General features: G+C 38.7%; 1 long non-coding RNA gene across 3 annotated transcripts in view; it reads left to right on the top strand.

Moving 5' to 3' along the window:
- Positions 1-16,181, top strand: part of LOC147995006 (uncharacterized) — a 77,293-nt gene that overhangs the window by 17,541 nt on the left and 43,571 nt on the right. The window contains exons 3-4 of one of the 3 annotated variants that reach the window (XR_015686105.1): positions 13,718-13,890; positions 15,329-16,077. The exons of 1 other annotated variant lie outside the window; for it this stretch is intronic. This is a non-coding gene — a long non-coding RNA (uncharacterized LOC147995006). The remainder of the gene's footprint in view (positions 1-13,717; positions 13,891-15,328; positions 16,078-16,181) is intronic. One more of the 3 variants, XR_015686104.1, reaches the window with a different exon arrangement.

Raw genomic sequence — 16,181 nt, 5'->3', positions numbered from 1 at the left:
TTGAGACTCACCTTTACCACCTCCCTGAGTAGCCTCCTCTATCAGTTTCCAATACTCTCTTTTGTGTTCTTCTTCCTTGTATTTTCCCTGCAAGCACTGATTACTGGATGCTGGAGAGATAGTTTATCAGCTACGAGTCCTCCCTGCTCTCCCAGAGGACCCAAACTCAGTTTCTAGCACCCCGAAAAAGTGGCTCATAATCATCTGTAACTCCGTCTTCTGCTCAACCAATGCCCTCTTCTAGTCCCACTGTTGAATACATACATGTACATACCCTCAGGCAAAAACATAGACACATAAATGCATAATAAAGCATATTGTCAAAAAAATTTAGTACCCATTTAATAATTTTGGTTTGCCAGAACAAAGACTTGCTTAAGAAACCTAGAGAAAATAAGTTTTGTTCATAAATGAAATTCTATAGCAAATATGTAAAGCAGGCTGCTATGCATTCAGAAAGGTCATGTATGGTTATAGAGAGGAATACATTCGTTCATTTGCAAGCTTCCGATTTTCCTATGAACTCTTGATAATATCCTCATTATGCAAATAAAGCCACAGCTCCTTGTTTCTTTTCTGTAAACCATCTTCTCATACTTTCACTTTTTCTGGGATATTTACATATTACTATAACACCGGGCTACATTATACAATTTTCCATAATGCAGAGGTCACAACTATATATCCTGGAGGTCACAACTAAAAATTGGAGCCATGTTTTATCCTACTTTAAGTACAAAGGCAAAAAAAGATCTTTGGTTTTAAATAAAACTCACTTAAAAAGAGAAGGGTGCCTTGGTAACTCAGGAAGACAAATGCTTCTGTCGGACAACAGGTGAGAGAGTAGCTGTAATGTGTGAGGGAGGCTGTTGTGGTCCTCACAGTACTGTTCCTACTGACTATTGCCCCATCATTTCTACTAAGAAAAAAAAAAAGGACACAGTAATGAATCCTTGTCACTAGGGAGGTTGACAGAGGAGGATCATGAATTTGAAGCCAATTCTAGTGGCAGATCAATATATATATATATATATATATATATATATATATATATATTCCAATATATATATACTCCAGAGGGAAAAGGGGGACATGGAAAAATAGAAGAATTTTATGTTATATGAACAATCAGAAAGACGTAATTGGTTGCAGATTCTTCTCGTAATCAATATATCTTGACCACAATTTACCCTCCCTTTACTTCTCTCAGCTCCTGCTCAACCTCCCTCTCCTTCAGATCTACTTCCCTTCCAATAGTCAATATAGCCAAACAGGACAAAACAAGACACAATAGGAAAAAACAAAAGTCCTTATATCACGGCTGGGAAAGGTAACCCAATAGGAGGAAGAGTGTCCCAAGAGCAGACAAAGGAGTCAAAGATGCTCTTTCTTCTACTGTTAGGAGTCTCACAAAAACACCAAGATAACAGTGATAGCATATATCCCCAAAGGACCTGGTCCAAACCCATGTAAACCCCATGCTTGCCACTTTAGACTCTGTAAGCCAATATGAGCCCTGCTAAGTTGATTTGGTCGGCCACGTTCTCCTAGTGTCCTCCACCCCCTTTGACTCCTATAGTGTTTCCAGCCTTTCTTCCATAGGAGTCTCCTATCTCTGAGTGGGGACATAGAATGGAGACCTCCATTTTAGATACACTGCGTAATGTCTAGCTGTAGGGCTCTGGATCTGCACCTACCTGCTACCAGGGGAAGCATCTCACAATGATGAGTGAATGAGGTACTAATCTATGACTATAGTAGAACATGATTAGGAAACATTCCATTGACTTATTTTTTCAGTCATGTTTCATTCTACCCCAGGTGTCTGGGCCATCTAGTGTCTGGTTGCCGGCCATCCAGGAACTGTGGGGTATGTCCTCCCTCTTGTGGCCTGGGCCTCGAGTTAAACCCAATATTGGTTGGCCACTCCCACAAATTCCGAGACTTCTATTGCCATAGCACATAGTACAGTCAAAGCAGACTGTAGGGTGAAGATGATGCAGCTACATACGTCTACTTATTTATAGAAATGCAATAATAAAACGAGCATAAAGATACACCCATTAATTGCTGGAATAGAATTCCGAAAAGACACACAGGCTTCCGTCCTTACAGCCAGTGAATTTAAACAAGTTTGACATAGTTATCAGAAAATTTCAATAGCCTAAGGCTGATGACTGAAAATATTAATTGCCTCATACTTGAGTATGTCTTACCATATTGCTTCCTCCCTGACTTCACATACATAAGCTGGATTACATGTATGTGACTATCCAGTCCCAGTGATGTCTTCCAAGAAATAAGCAGATATTAGACACAGTAATTCATGCAAGGATCATCTGCACACATTCAATCAAATATTCCATCTAAAGAGAACTCAAGTATGCAGTACTCACATACGGAAGATACATAAGTGTATGACACCAGCACAGTTAAAGGTATAGGTTTTATACATGCATATATACATACGTAATGAATACATGATAATTATAAAAGACTGGATCATGAATGGTCTAGGACAGAGGAGAAATGGAAGGGGAAAGAAGAAGAAGGAGAAATGACATCAATCTGGTACTCATCTATGAAATTCTACCAAATAAATTGAAAACAATAGGGGGTTTTTGTTTGGTTGTTTCTGTATTTTGTTATTGCTATTTTTTGAATATTTGTTAATAAACTACTTATATATAGGTATAAGACAATGAGATGTTACTTTAAAACTTTATATATAAGATAATTTTAATGATACAGAAAAAGGAACAAAAAGAAATCAATGAAACATAGCTGTACAAATATCTTCAAAGCTTCAACAATGGAGTTAATGAAAATGAACATTCAGTTTTACTGGTTCTCTTACTACAATGAGAAGCCAACTTCAAGCTAACTTCAAAAGTTTACCTGTTCAAATCACATTTTGGAAGCTCAATGGCACATGGTGTCAGCAGCAGCTCCATTTGATGGTGGTCTTCTTGTTGGCAGCGCCCTGAAATGGCACAGGGCATTTTATGACAGGAGACGAGGGATGTATATGTCTCATTGCCTAATTGTTGGGTTTTTTTATATACATAAAAACCATGAAGATTTAGACTCAGAACTCACTCCCCTGTAAAACATAAAGCCTAATCACTTTCACCAGGCCTCACCTCTAAACACTGGATGGATTTTTTTCCATTCTTTTATTACTATTTACATATGATTTGTGGAATTAAACTCCCGAAAAAATTAGTGCAGTGAAGTGAAAAGCCATATTCCACAAACCATATTACTTTGAAAATGACTCCTTGAATGATAAAAATTAATCAAATCACGTTATTCTTTAAATAAGGTGAATAGCATATATGGAAGCTAATGCTATCTACTAATACTGGCATTTCAATATAAAGTCTGAAGCCAGGCAGGTCCAAGTTGTTGGACATGAGGCTATATTTACAGAGACAGATGGTCTAGATTGTAACCCTAAGCCCTTGAAATATTAGTTTTAAGATTGCAATATTTATGATATAGATGGAGCCAAAAAATCCATGAGGAGATCGTAAATAGTAAGAGAAATAGTGTTGCTTTGTAGATTTCTGCAATAGTTATATATTATAGATATACCATATCTTTTCTTAGTGGTTATTTGGAAGGTATGTGGCTATAGGTCATCTCATTAGTCATTCAAAACAATATAGACTATAGAAAATCAGGCCACATTTTGAGACCAACATGAGGAAAGTATCTGACATCATATCCATGGAACCAAATAATGAACCCTTGGCTACACATTAGATTGGGTAACCTCATCTCAGAGCAAACATCAGCAGGCACATTGTGAGATGCCTGCTTATCAAAACCACAAAAGTGTCATTCTGGTTCACAGAGATGACCTGTGAGTTGGGAATAAAGCTCAGTGGATATGAAAGCTGCCTTTGTAATCATGAGGATTTGAGTTTGAATCTCCAGCAATAACCTCATAAAAAATCAGGGTTGGTGAGACAAAGACAGACAGAAGTCTAGAACATCTGACCCACCATCTTATCTGAGGAATCAAACTTCTGTTTCGGTAAGACTACCTTGCCTCACAGAAGTAAGGCAGAGAGCAATAAATAAAGACGACACCTAGTGATAACACACACACACACACACACACACACACACACACACACACACACACTCTCGCATACACACACACAATACCACACACATAGGTATATTCTTACAGATAGAAAAATAGACACAGAAACAGTGAGATCACAATGGTACAAGGTGAGCAGAAACTGTATTGTTAGTGAGAATACTGAGTTTATTTTAATATGTTATTTTCACAACGTTATTGAACTTAATTGTCATTATGCTTTTCTGGCACTAGGAGATTTATCAATTGACAATCCAGGCTCTGTTTTCTTAAATAGATTGCATGTTATGCATTCTGGCTGCCTTATTGCCTATTATTGTATACCTAGATAGCCCAGAACTTGGTAATTTAAAACCCATTACTGCTTGTTGGCTTATAATTCCACAAATTGTGCCATGCATGAAGGACATGGGTCATCTCTGTGAATCATGGACATGAACTAGATGAAATCCTTACACCTGGAAGAGTGATGACTGAGGCTGGACCATACAAAAATGATTCATAGTCTATTCATACCTGGGTACTTCAGTTGAAGTAGTGATTGAGATGGATCACAATGGGCTTCTGGGCTCTTTTTGTTCCTTCCCTTCCTTTGCTCTTGTCTATCTCTTTTTTCTACATTCGCTTCTTTTCTTTCCCCTTTCCCTCCTCTCTCTGTTTATAACAATTATCTGTACATCTTATGGTGACTAGATCCCAAGAAACCTTAGGGTTCTAAGCCTGTTTAAAACCCAAGCTCAAATGGTTTATCACTTATCATTAAACAAGGCTTCTAGTATAAGGACTGGGTTGCAGCAATATGTATGTTTGTCCTTGCTTAATGACTATTACCTAAAGCAAATCACGTGTCCTTCAGTTAATCCTGGCAAATGTGTATAAGCTGGAACCATTAAAGATAGCAGACCTACATAATCAGTGATCAGAACCATAAGGAAGTTCCTTAGAGTTTTCTCATGTTCCTGGGGGTAACTTTGTGCTAGTGTTTCCAACACTGAATCGTTATCAGCAACTGGGTTTACTTTAATTCACTGAATTAAAGGAAGTGCACCCAAGTTTATATTAGAGTCCTGTAACATTAATCAGTGACACTATGCTATTGGTAGGTGTGTGAAGGACCCCCTTCATGTAGCTTCATCAAAGCCTTAGCCTGCTCAACATTAACAGAGTTGATAAAGACTCAGATCCTTCCTTAGTGATACCCTGGGAGTGCAGAATGATTACTTGCTGAGGAACTGATGAGCTGTCTCCATTCTGAATCAACATCCTCTCCCATGGACTGCAACTCATCTCAGCTGCCATGAGAGAGTACCTAAGGGGTCAATAATTGGTTTAGTCATTCCCTAGAAGGCAGCTTAACGTGTTGAAATGTCTCAAGCCAGTGTTTGACAGGATACAGATCTCATAAAGCACAAACACTTATGCTAAAAATTCACAATACAAGAATATTTCTGTGACTCACTGGCACCTGGGAAGGTGAATGCCATTTTAGAAATTACATCTCTTTATGGTTTTGAATGGTTTGGCAGGGCACTCTTCTACTGCTCTCATCAAATGTAAGGATGTCTATCACAACTGTCATACATCAACTGTTTCAGTTTTATGTTACAATAGAACACTGAAATAAAATAAAAGAATGGCACATATCCTTGCTTTGATACAGCCTGATAAGCCATTCCTAACCCAGCAGGAACAATTCATGAACAAACTTCATAAACAAGAGGTTTTATTAGAGATATCTGTACACTTCTTGTTGCTGTGATGAATACCTGACAAAGAGCACCTTAAAGAAGGAAGGACCTGTATGGGCTCTCAGTTCAAGGAGATTAGATGTAGAGAAGACTGATGGCAAGAGCTTGAAGGAGCTGACCACATAGCATCAACATTTGCAAGCAAAGAGAAGCCAGATTGGAGAGGGGAAGTGTGGTTTCATGTTGAGGTCTTGTCTTTTACTGTCTATTGTAATGTGAGGTATGGGCCTCAAGACCTAGATTCTACACATAGCTCCTGGGACCCTGCTCCCAAGTTACTTCTGTTTAGTGAATAAAGATGCCGACAGCTAACAGCTAGGCAGAAGAGACATAGGTGGACTTGCAGAAGAGAGCACGAAGAGAAAGGGAAAGAAAGGAGCCACTGCCATGGAAAATGAGGACCATATAGGAGAGAGGATCTGCCATGGGCTAAGGGCCAAGAGAACATGGCCCAGGGTGGTTGACTAATCAGAGCTATTAGCATCCCAGATTAAACATAATGTGTGACAATGAGATTATTTATAAGAACGCAGTTTCTAATAACATGGAGGATAGGCATTTTCCCAGCTATTGTGCTCCTAAGGTGTATGAAAAATGTAAAGGCTATGTGTGCCTTTCATCTGGGAACATAAATGGTCAAAGAGAGTAGAAACTGTGCACTGAGTTATTTCAATAATGTTTAACTACACTTGCCTATCAAAACCTAGGGTTCATCTCCAGTAACCCAGTTTATCCAACAAGGCTGAGACACTCCCAAAACTGTACCAAGACCTAGGGACCAAAAATAAAAACACACAAACTGCTGTGGGTCATCTCACACTCAAACAAACAACATATTAAAAAACTGAATACTACCTGATAGAGGGATGGCCTAGGTATTTAGAGAGAATACACATTATATTTAGCAGCTTAGGTGGACAATCAAGCCAGTACTTTTTAAAAGGACAGTTTTATTTCACAGTCTCTGGTCTTCTGAAAGGAAGCAGTTCCTCCTCTCTCAGCTCAAACATGATTACATGAGCTTCTTCTCATATGCTCTGCCTTTGTGGTATAGCAGCCTCCAGATTAAAGACACTACCTTTGAAGAAATCAGTTTGCATTTCTAAAATAGTAATATACAATAATTGGAAAAAATGAGAAGCATGGTTATATAAAACTAAAACACTTATTTACTTAATATTTATATAAAACTGTGTTGATTTAGGCAGAGGAAAAATGGAATCAGAGCATTGAAAGCAGAAGTTTGTTCATGGACTGACATCATCTCCTAGTATAATACTCCAGTTTCATTCTAAACCTTTCATTGAATTTGAAGTAACTTAAACTGAATTATGTCCAAAAAGGACAACTTTAACTATGGCATAGAAAATCCTTAACTGTGTTTCATGCAGTTAGAAATTGATGTTATACACAACAAAATTCTTGAGTAGGTTAAAATGAATGAATTCTGGTATTTAGTGATATCATCTAGGACAATGTTTTGGTAATTCATATGTGTTTTACTTTATACCATCTTCATGTCTGCCAAAGCTCTAGGCATCATGTTATCTCACAGCATGGAAAGGTGGGATGTAGTATTTCTGTCTTGCATTCTTTTTTTTAAGCATACAGACAGTGTTTGGGGAATTCCCAGGTAACTTATTTGTCAATATTAAGTCTGATGTCTAACTATTGTCAATTAATAGTAATAGTAATATTAACATCATTCATGAAAACTTTGTAAAACTACAATTACTCTTTATAGCTTTGCAATATTTTGCAATATTTATAAGGAGAACTATGAAAGGAATAGTCACTAAATAGGTAATCAAAAGAGTGTGGGAGATAGCTCACTTGGTGTCTTACTTGGGCTTTCTATTGCTATGAAGAGAAATTATGACCACAACTTTCTATTATAAAGAAAAACATTTAATTGGAGCTGGCTTATAGTTCAGAGGTTTACTTCCTTATCATAGAAAGAAGCATGGTGGGCACACAAGCAGATACGGCTCTAGAGAGATAGCTGAGAGTTTTACATCTAGATCCACAGGCATCTGGGAAAGAACTGGAGCTACTAGGCCTGGTTTGAGTTTCTGAGACTTCAAAGCTCACCCCCTAGTGGCTCACTTAATCCAATCCTCCAACTCCTACTCCAACAAGGCCTGCCTCCTAATACCACCACTCCCTATGGACCTATGTGAGCCATTTTTATTCAAATCACCACAGTGGATAGTGTACCTACTCTAAAAACATTAGGACCTGAGTTTAAATCTCTAGCACCTATATAAAACCCAGAGACAAAATCAAATTTCAGTAACACCAGTGCTGGGAGTTAAGAGTAAAGAGAGGTAGATTTTTGGAGCTCTCCTTCCAGCCAGTGTAGCTAAATCAGTGGTCTTTCTGCTTTGGGAAAAGCTGCTTCTCAGCAGTAAGTTGGAGAGAAATGGGAAGACTCCTGATTTTTGATTTCTGGTATCCATATGCATGTACACACACACACACACACACACACACACACACACACACACACACACACACACACCCCTACATGAACATGTACATATTCCACACATACAAATAGTAGGCAAATAAGGATAAGAAATGTCTATTATTTGGGTAGCACTGACTTTTTATTACTATAACAATACACTTGAAGACCTGGCTTAAAATAATACTAGTTTATCTCTTGTCATCGAGAGTTACATTTTGGTGGGTCCTTTTGGTTTGCCATGACAACCGTCAAGTGTACATTCAATGAGTTGTACAAAGTGTACATATGATGAGTTGGGAACTGATAGGTTTATGAAATCCTGGGAGTAGACAGATTCAGAGCTACAAGACTTTTCTTCTAATATATTTTTTGCTTTTATTTCCATAAAGGCTGGTAGAACCTGGCTGACAATGATGTTGGAGTGTTTCTTGTACTACAAAATCAATTTCCAGCATGAAAGTATTTCTTACAATTTTGTTTTATTGTGTTTGTTTAATGACCAAAGTAATTAAAAAATTAATTTTCCTTATCTTTGAAAATCTTTGTGTGAACTTTCTCTGTGTCCCCTCTTTCTGTCTCTCTGTGTTTATATCTGTCTGTCTGTCTGTCTGTCTGTCATTCTCTTTCTTTCCCTCTCTGTGTGTAAGAGCAGGCAAGCATATGTCAAGGCATGTATGTACAAGTCAGAAGGTTTTGAATATCAGCTCTCATCCTGCATCTTACTTTTGAACAAAAGAACTGTTCTTTTGTTGCTTACTACTGTGTACATTAGACTAGCTGACCACCCAGCCTACAGGAATTCTGTTTTTGCCTCCCATTTCACTGTAGGAGTGCTAATATTACAGGCATATATTAACTTGTCCAGCTTTATGTAAACACTGCAGGTCTGAACTCAAATCTTCATACTTAAATGAAAAATACTTCCCCTAGTGAGCCTTTGAACCACCATGTATTCCCCTTCTCACTGAAAAGTCAACCAGAATATGGCAGAATATGCTTAGCCCAGGGAGTAGCACTATTAGGAGGTATGTCCCTGTTGGAATAGGTGTAGTCTTGTTGGAGGAAATGTGTCACTATTGGGGTGGACTTGGACCCTCATTCTAGCTGCCTGGAAGTCATTCTTCCCCTGGGTCCCTTCACAACAAGCTGTAAAACTCTCAGCTCCATCTCCAGAACCATGCCTACCTGGATGTCGCCATGCTTTCTGCCTTGATGAAAATGGACTGGATCCCTGAACTTGTAAGCCATCCCCAATTACACGTTGTCCTTTATAAGAGTTGCCTGGGTTGGGGTGTCTCTTTACACCAATGAAACCCCAACTAAGACACAGTGTGACACTGAAAACACACACGTTAGGTTAAACAAGAAATCCATGCTGTTTATAACCTAGTGCATAGATTTACTAGAAACTGTGGTCTAAGTTAATTCCTGAATTTCTCAGAACTTGACAGCAGAGGCAAAACTGAGAGGAATAATAAATTTGAACAATATTTTAATATTCTATACATTATTCTAAATCTCTACACTTAATTTGTTATTCTATTCTTGTAGAAACTTGATCATTCATGATAACATATATAACATGTATAACAGATATAATATAGGTTTGATATCACAAAAATCTATGTGGTCTGGCATTTACCTTTTATTTGCATATTAAAGTAACCTAGAGAATGTTAAGCTATTTTAGTTTTCCTTTGGATCAGTTCTAAACCTACAAAATGGAAATATGTCTGCTTTTTATCCTATAAGAAGCAGCTAACATGGAGTGGTTCAATGTAAAGGAGAATACTAGAAGGATAAAGGATATGGAGGAAGATGGCGCAGAACATCCCACAGTCCCAGCACCAAGAAAGCCAAAAGCTACCCTTTGTTTTACTGATATACTGTGAGCATGCATCCGCCCTGGCACATGACGCAAGTTACAGGCTTTCATTCTACAGTGGCGAAGTTTAACAATCGAAAAAGAAGACCCCTTTTGAATGTAATGGACGCAGCTTCTAGGGAAAATAAACAGCGAAAGAGGTGGAACACTAATATATCTCTCTGCTTCCTGACTTTGGAAGCTACACTACTTTCTTTCTCCCATGACTTGTCCATCACAATAGACTCCTCCCTGAAACCATTAATTACAGTAAATCCTTCATTCTTTAACTTTCTTTTATCAAGGATTTTTGCCAAAAAAAAAATAAATGAGAAGCATAGCTTAATATATATATGTATATATATATATATATATATATATATATCTGAATTACTAAATGTACAACTTGACTCAAATTTCAGTTCTAAGATCAAGCCCAATACTGAATTCAATAGATATGCTGTACTGGCTAGTCTTTATGTCAATCAATATAAGCCAGAGTCACTCTGGAAGAGGGAAACACCACTGAGAAAAGAGCTTCACCAGACTGGCCTGGGAAAGCCTCAGGTACCTATTCTAGATTGATACTGAATATGGGAAGACCCATTTCACTGTGAGCAGTGTCTCACCTGCGATGGTGGTGGAAAGTGGGCAAGCCATGGGGATCAACCCATAAGCAGCATTACTCCATGGCTTCTACATCAGCTCCTGACTCTAGTTTCCTGCCCTGACTTCCCTCAGCAGTTGTATGTGAACTAAAAGTTGTAAACTGGAATACTTTCCTTTCCAATAGAGTATTTGTCAGAGCAGTGGAAATCCTAAGTAAGAAATGTGCTTAGAACAATAGTGTTTAAAATCCACCAGCTACAGTAAACATCTATTATATTTTCAACAAAGAACACTTCCCAGTTCTAATTGTTCTCTGTGGTCTTTCTCCTTTATACAATGTTGGAAGAGCTGAAGCAATCATGTGGATATAACTCATTTCTACCACATCAGAAACATCATATTTACATGGAGTGGGTGGGTGACTCAGAATGAACTCATGGCATCTCTTCCCTGGGAGGTGAAAATAATTTAAAAAAAGTCAATCTGGTTACTCTCCAGATGGTTGGAGAATCAACAGAACTGAGGATGTTATGACAAATACAGAATGTCAGGGAATCACTGTGAAGAAAAGCAAGGTAGACTCAATAAAAAGAATAAGTAGGGAGGGAAAAATGACTGCCATTCAGACTGGAGCCTTTTACATTTCAAAATCCCTCATACATTCACATTCCTTATTTATGACACACATAAACATATTGCACAAAATGTGTCATATTTTAACTTACTGTCTTTAGATTGGATCATAGACTTTGGTATGAAACCCTTCCCCCCAAAAGTAAAGTTTGGGTACATTTAAGCATACAAGTTTTATGTCATTATAAGGTTATAGCGATATAGCAAATAGGATACATAAAAACAGAGAGGGGTCATCTACACAGCTATCCTGCTTTTGAAGGAATAGATGCTTCCTAAACAGGGTCCTTTGTGGCCTCCTAGTTACAATAGTGATATTAAACATACAAATTGAAAGTACACTGAAAAATATATTTAAGCTATATGAAGAAAACAAATTGCTTGGAAAAGCTTACCAGAGTGTAATTATGAAAATGAATAGAGGGGCTTTAAACATGGGGAATTACTAAATAGAGAGACACAATTTGCAGGGCTATTTCTTCATAGCTTAGAATTCTTCAGTATTAAAAGATGTTCATGGGGTGTTAGCAGAAATTACTTAATTGAAAGTATTTAAGTAGACGGTGGATGATGGTTCTCATGTGGGCATGCAAAAAATTGATTTCATTCTGTGCAACAGACTGAACCAGATTCCAATTAACTCCATCAATTCTGATTTTAAAAATAACCTCCATTATAAATAGTACATGAAGCACCAAAAAACCTAAAAGAATTCTAATAAACATATGAAAAGATGTTTGTTCTTATCACAATAAAAATGGACACTAGGATACTCAATTTGATAATTTGAAAGTGAAATCATATTATCCTATGTAGCATTGGCAAGAATAGGCAAGATCAGTTCTCATATTCCATAAACAGTTCTTTTCATTGCTTTTATTTTAATAAATATGCTTCTACATGGAATCTGTTATTATATACCCCAACCCAATAATTCCAAGTCTGGACTTATAATGGAATTATTTTTGCATATCCAACAATAAAATGTGTACACATTTATGAACATGCACTTTTAAATAGCAGAATGGAAACACAAAGGTGAAGGCAAGGGTTCAGGTGGGAAAATGCTTGATGCACAAGCATGAGGACCTGAATTCAGATCCCCAGCACTCAATTCAAAACTGGGCTTAGTGAAACTTGCCAGAAATTTCATCATTCCTACAGAAAGAAAAGAGAATCCCCAGAAGCTCCATAAGATACCTTGCCTGAAACACGATGAACATGAAGACCAATAACCAAGGTTGGGCCCTGATTTCCGTATCACACAGTGACATGAAAGTACTCCACCAACACACATACACGGAAAAATTGTGCTTCCACTTCAGTCGCTTCACTAGCCATCTATAGACGAATATATGAAATCTGATATAGTCATAAAACTAACTGGTAGAGTTGGAGGTTTAGCTTAGTCGGTAGAGTCCTTTATAACTAGCACATGAAAAGCCCAAAATTGTTTCCCAGCATTACTGAATAAACTGTGTATAGCCTTTAATGATGTCACTTTGGGTAGAAGCAGGAAGGTCTTCAGTTTAGGTCACTTTTGGCTACCCTGGGATTTGAAGTCAGCCTAGGACTCAGATATCCTTTACTGAATACAAAGAAAGGGAGGGAGAGAGGCAGAAAGGTGGTAGACTGACTCCTTAATCCTGTATAGCAGGTCAAAAGAGTTTTTTTGGATCTCTACAAAATTAGTTAGGCAGCAAAACCCCCCAAACCATGCAAGTTGGTGTAAGGGTCACACACTATGAGATCGTTTCATATGCCTTTAACTGGCAAGCTGGAGTCACTGTGCATGTATATTCAGCCAAGACTTTTATTAGTAGAACTGTTTGCATAGCAGGAAAAAAACGTGAGCACTTAGGAGAAGCAGGACAAGCCTTGATTTACAGGGAGGGGTTTGAACTAGGTCAGAATTATTAACTCATGCAAGTTAATAATTTTGAAGGCTCCCTCCAACAATTTAGCTAACAATAGGAACTGCAGGGAGCCAAGCCCACTTACACAGCCCGGTCTCAGGAATGTTTCAGGAATGTCAAGCCCTTTTATACCCTCTGAGGAACCTAGCCAGTTATGTGTTCTTATCAACACACCTGCAATTTACAGTTTAGGGCTATAGGGAGGATGGTGGCAGTGATGGATCGGTCCTGGGTGGCCTTCCCGCCTGCTTGTCTTTATAAGCCGCTGTTTTTAAATAAAAATTGAGACCTTGATCACACCATATAGACTTGTTCTTCTTCTTCTTCATGTCTCCTGTCCCCCATTCTTTCTCCCCCTCCCAGGTCTTCGCTGAACCCCCACAGGGCAGGGCAGTTGGCGCCCAGATGGGGGGCCTTGGGTATGGGGGTCTGACTGAATGTTGCTCAGCCATGAACACCCCCCACCCCCAATAGGATCGCTGCTTTCCTGAGGAAGTAAGAGAAGATCCGCATTGAGTTCACCACAGCCACCCATTGTGAGTCTGATCCAAGTAAGGTAACAATGAGTAGCACTATCACGGGACAGGCATTGACTTCTTTTTAAAGGGTCTCAAGGAGTCCCTCAAGGTGTTAGGAACTCGGGTTAGGAAAAAGAATTTTGATAAATTCTTTATGTTCATGGAGGATGTTTGTTCTTGGTTTCCCCAAGAGGGAAATATTGATGAAAAAAGGTGGGGCAGAGTGGGAGACTGTCAGAAAGATTTTTATAAGACATTTGGCCCAGAAAAAGTCCCTGTTCAAGCCTTTTCAAACTGGAGCTTGATTAATGAAATACTTAGGGTTTACAAGACATGGCCAGATATTCAAGAGGTAGTTACAGAGAGAGAAAAGGCCCTAAAGCACCTTTCTTAAGCTCCTTCAGTCTGTGATTCTGTCCCCCCCCCCCACTTCCCCTCAAGGGGTCGGAGAAGGGTCTGCCTGCCTCCTGAGCTGGTGGTGAAATACCACTACTCTCATCGTTGTTTTTTTTTTTAATAACCCGGTGAGGGGTGGGGAGAGGCGAGCCCAAAGGGGACCTTCTCTGGGGACAGTGCCAGGTGGGGAGTTTGACTGGTATGGTACACCTGTGAAACGTTAAAGCAGTGTCCTAAGGTGAGCTCAGGAAGGACAGAAACCTCCCGTGGAGAGGAAGGGCAAAAGCTTGCTAGATCTTGATTTTCAGTATGAATACAGACTATGAAAGTGGGGCCTCATGAGCCTTCTGACCTTTTCGGTTTAAAGCAGGAGGTGTCAGAAAAGTTACCACAGGGATAACTGGCTTGTGGCAGCCAGAGACACTAAGCCACCACGGAATTGGGATGTATATTTCTGGAACCTGCCTTGGGAACTCCGGATAGAGAGCTTGACAGATTGATATATTTTGGGCTAAAGTCCAAATATTTTGATAAGTTGTTTATTGGTATTGGAATTGATAAAAGGTGTTTAATTTGTTTTATGAATTACACCGCTAAAGGCCATATGGCTTGTTGATTCCGGCTAGCGAGGATTTGTGGTTATTTGGATATTTTCCACAACAGGAAGCTCAGATTCTCTTAACGTGGGCTGCACAGGAATTTTGGGTTAATTTTCCTTATAAGACAGACTAGATGCTCATTATTTAACACGATTGTTTAGCTTACTTCCTTTTTAAAAATTGTTTTATCTTTTAATTGTGTGACTTTTATTGTTATATTATTACTCTGGGAGATAGTGCAAGATACAAGCTTTTCTGCTTACAGACTAAAGAACATAGTATTCTGGGAGAAAGGTTTTGTTTTGTGTTTTTAAAAAAGGTGTGATTAGGCTATGGAAACCTCAAAGGGTCTTATGGATAGGATTTGAGAGAGGGAAACCACCTGAAAAACTAGATTCAAGAGAATCAAATAAAAAGATATCTCTATTCTAAACTTTTGTCTTGCGAATTATATTTTGCAGAATTTACCTACTTAGGTTCCTAGTCTCAAGGACTTTTAGCTGGGTTCAGTCAAGACACACATCCAGCTACAACATTTGCTTCATTCTTCCTTCCTACCCGCTACCACTAAGGATATCTCAACACCCATGTATGGCTTGAAGAAGTTATAGAAGAGTCGTTGCCCCAATTCCCTGGACTTTTGGGGGGCTGAAAGTGGTTATTCTAAGGTTGTTTTTATGAGGAATTTAGAAATGGTTGTAATTTAACAGGAAGGAATTAGCTAGATTGAGTTGTACAGCCATAATCTCATTTGGTAACTAAGCTAAAATCATACCTTTGCTTTGGTATAGAATTTATTGTTTAAAAATATTTAAAAGTACAGGTTTAAAGCCAGTCCTTCTACTGATGCCATTATAAACTTATGAGCTTTATTAGACAGCAGATTGACTCCCTGGCATCCAAACCTCTACAGATTCATTATCAGAGACTTGATTTGGCTGACAGTGGCCTGACTGAGCCCTATGATGATCTGCCTCCTTTAGATTTGTGCTCACCAATAGGCGTGGGTACCTGCAAGGGGTGAGGAGAGGACCCTATTGTCTGTCTCTGAGTCCCCTGAGAAGTAAACCTGATTGCATAGAGGCTGGTGATAATCTCTCCCTTGATTGGATTTCACAGATAACACTTCTGTTGAGCTCACCAAGACAAAAATTCCTCTCCTCTCAAAAAAGACACCGATGTTGCACAAAGTGCTGAGAGGATCAGGTCAGTGCTTCCCCCGCTCTGGTTAATGCCCATTTATCCTCACAATGCAATCATCCCTGGCTGCTTACTGGCCCCATAAAAAGAGTTGAAAAGGGAGGAGATGCCGGG

Source organism: Rattus norvegicus, chromosome 4 (assembly GCF_021556685.1).
Source record: "Rattus norvegicus strain SHRSP/BbbUtx chromosome 4, alternate assembly SHRSP_T2T, whole genome shotgun sequence".
Lineage (NCBI taxonomy): Eukaryota > Metazoa > Chordata > Mammalia > Rodentia > Muridae > Rattus > Rattus norvegicus.
This window is presented reverse-complemented; position numbering and strand designations above follow the sequence as displayed.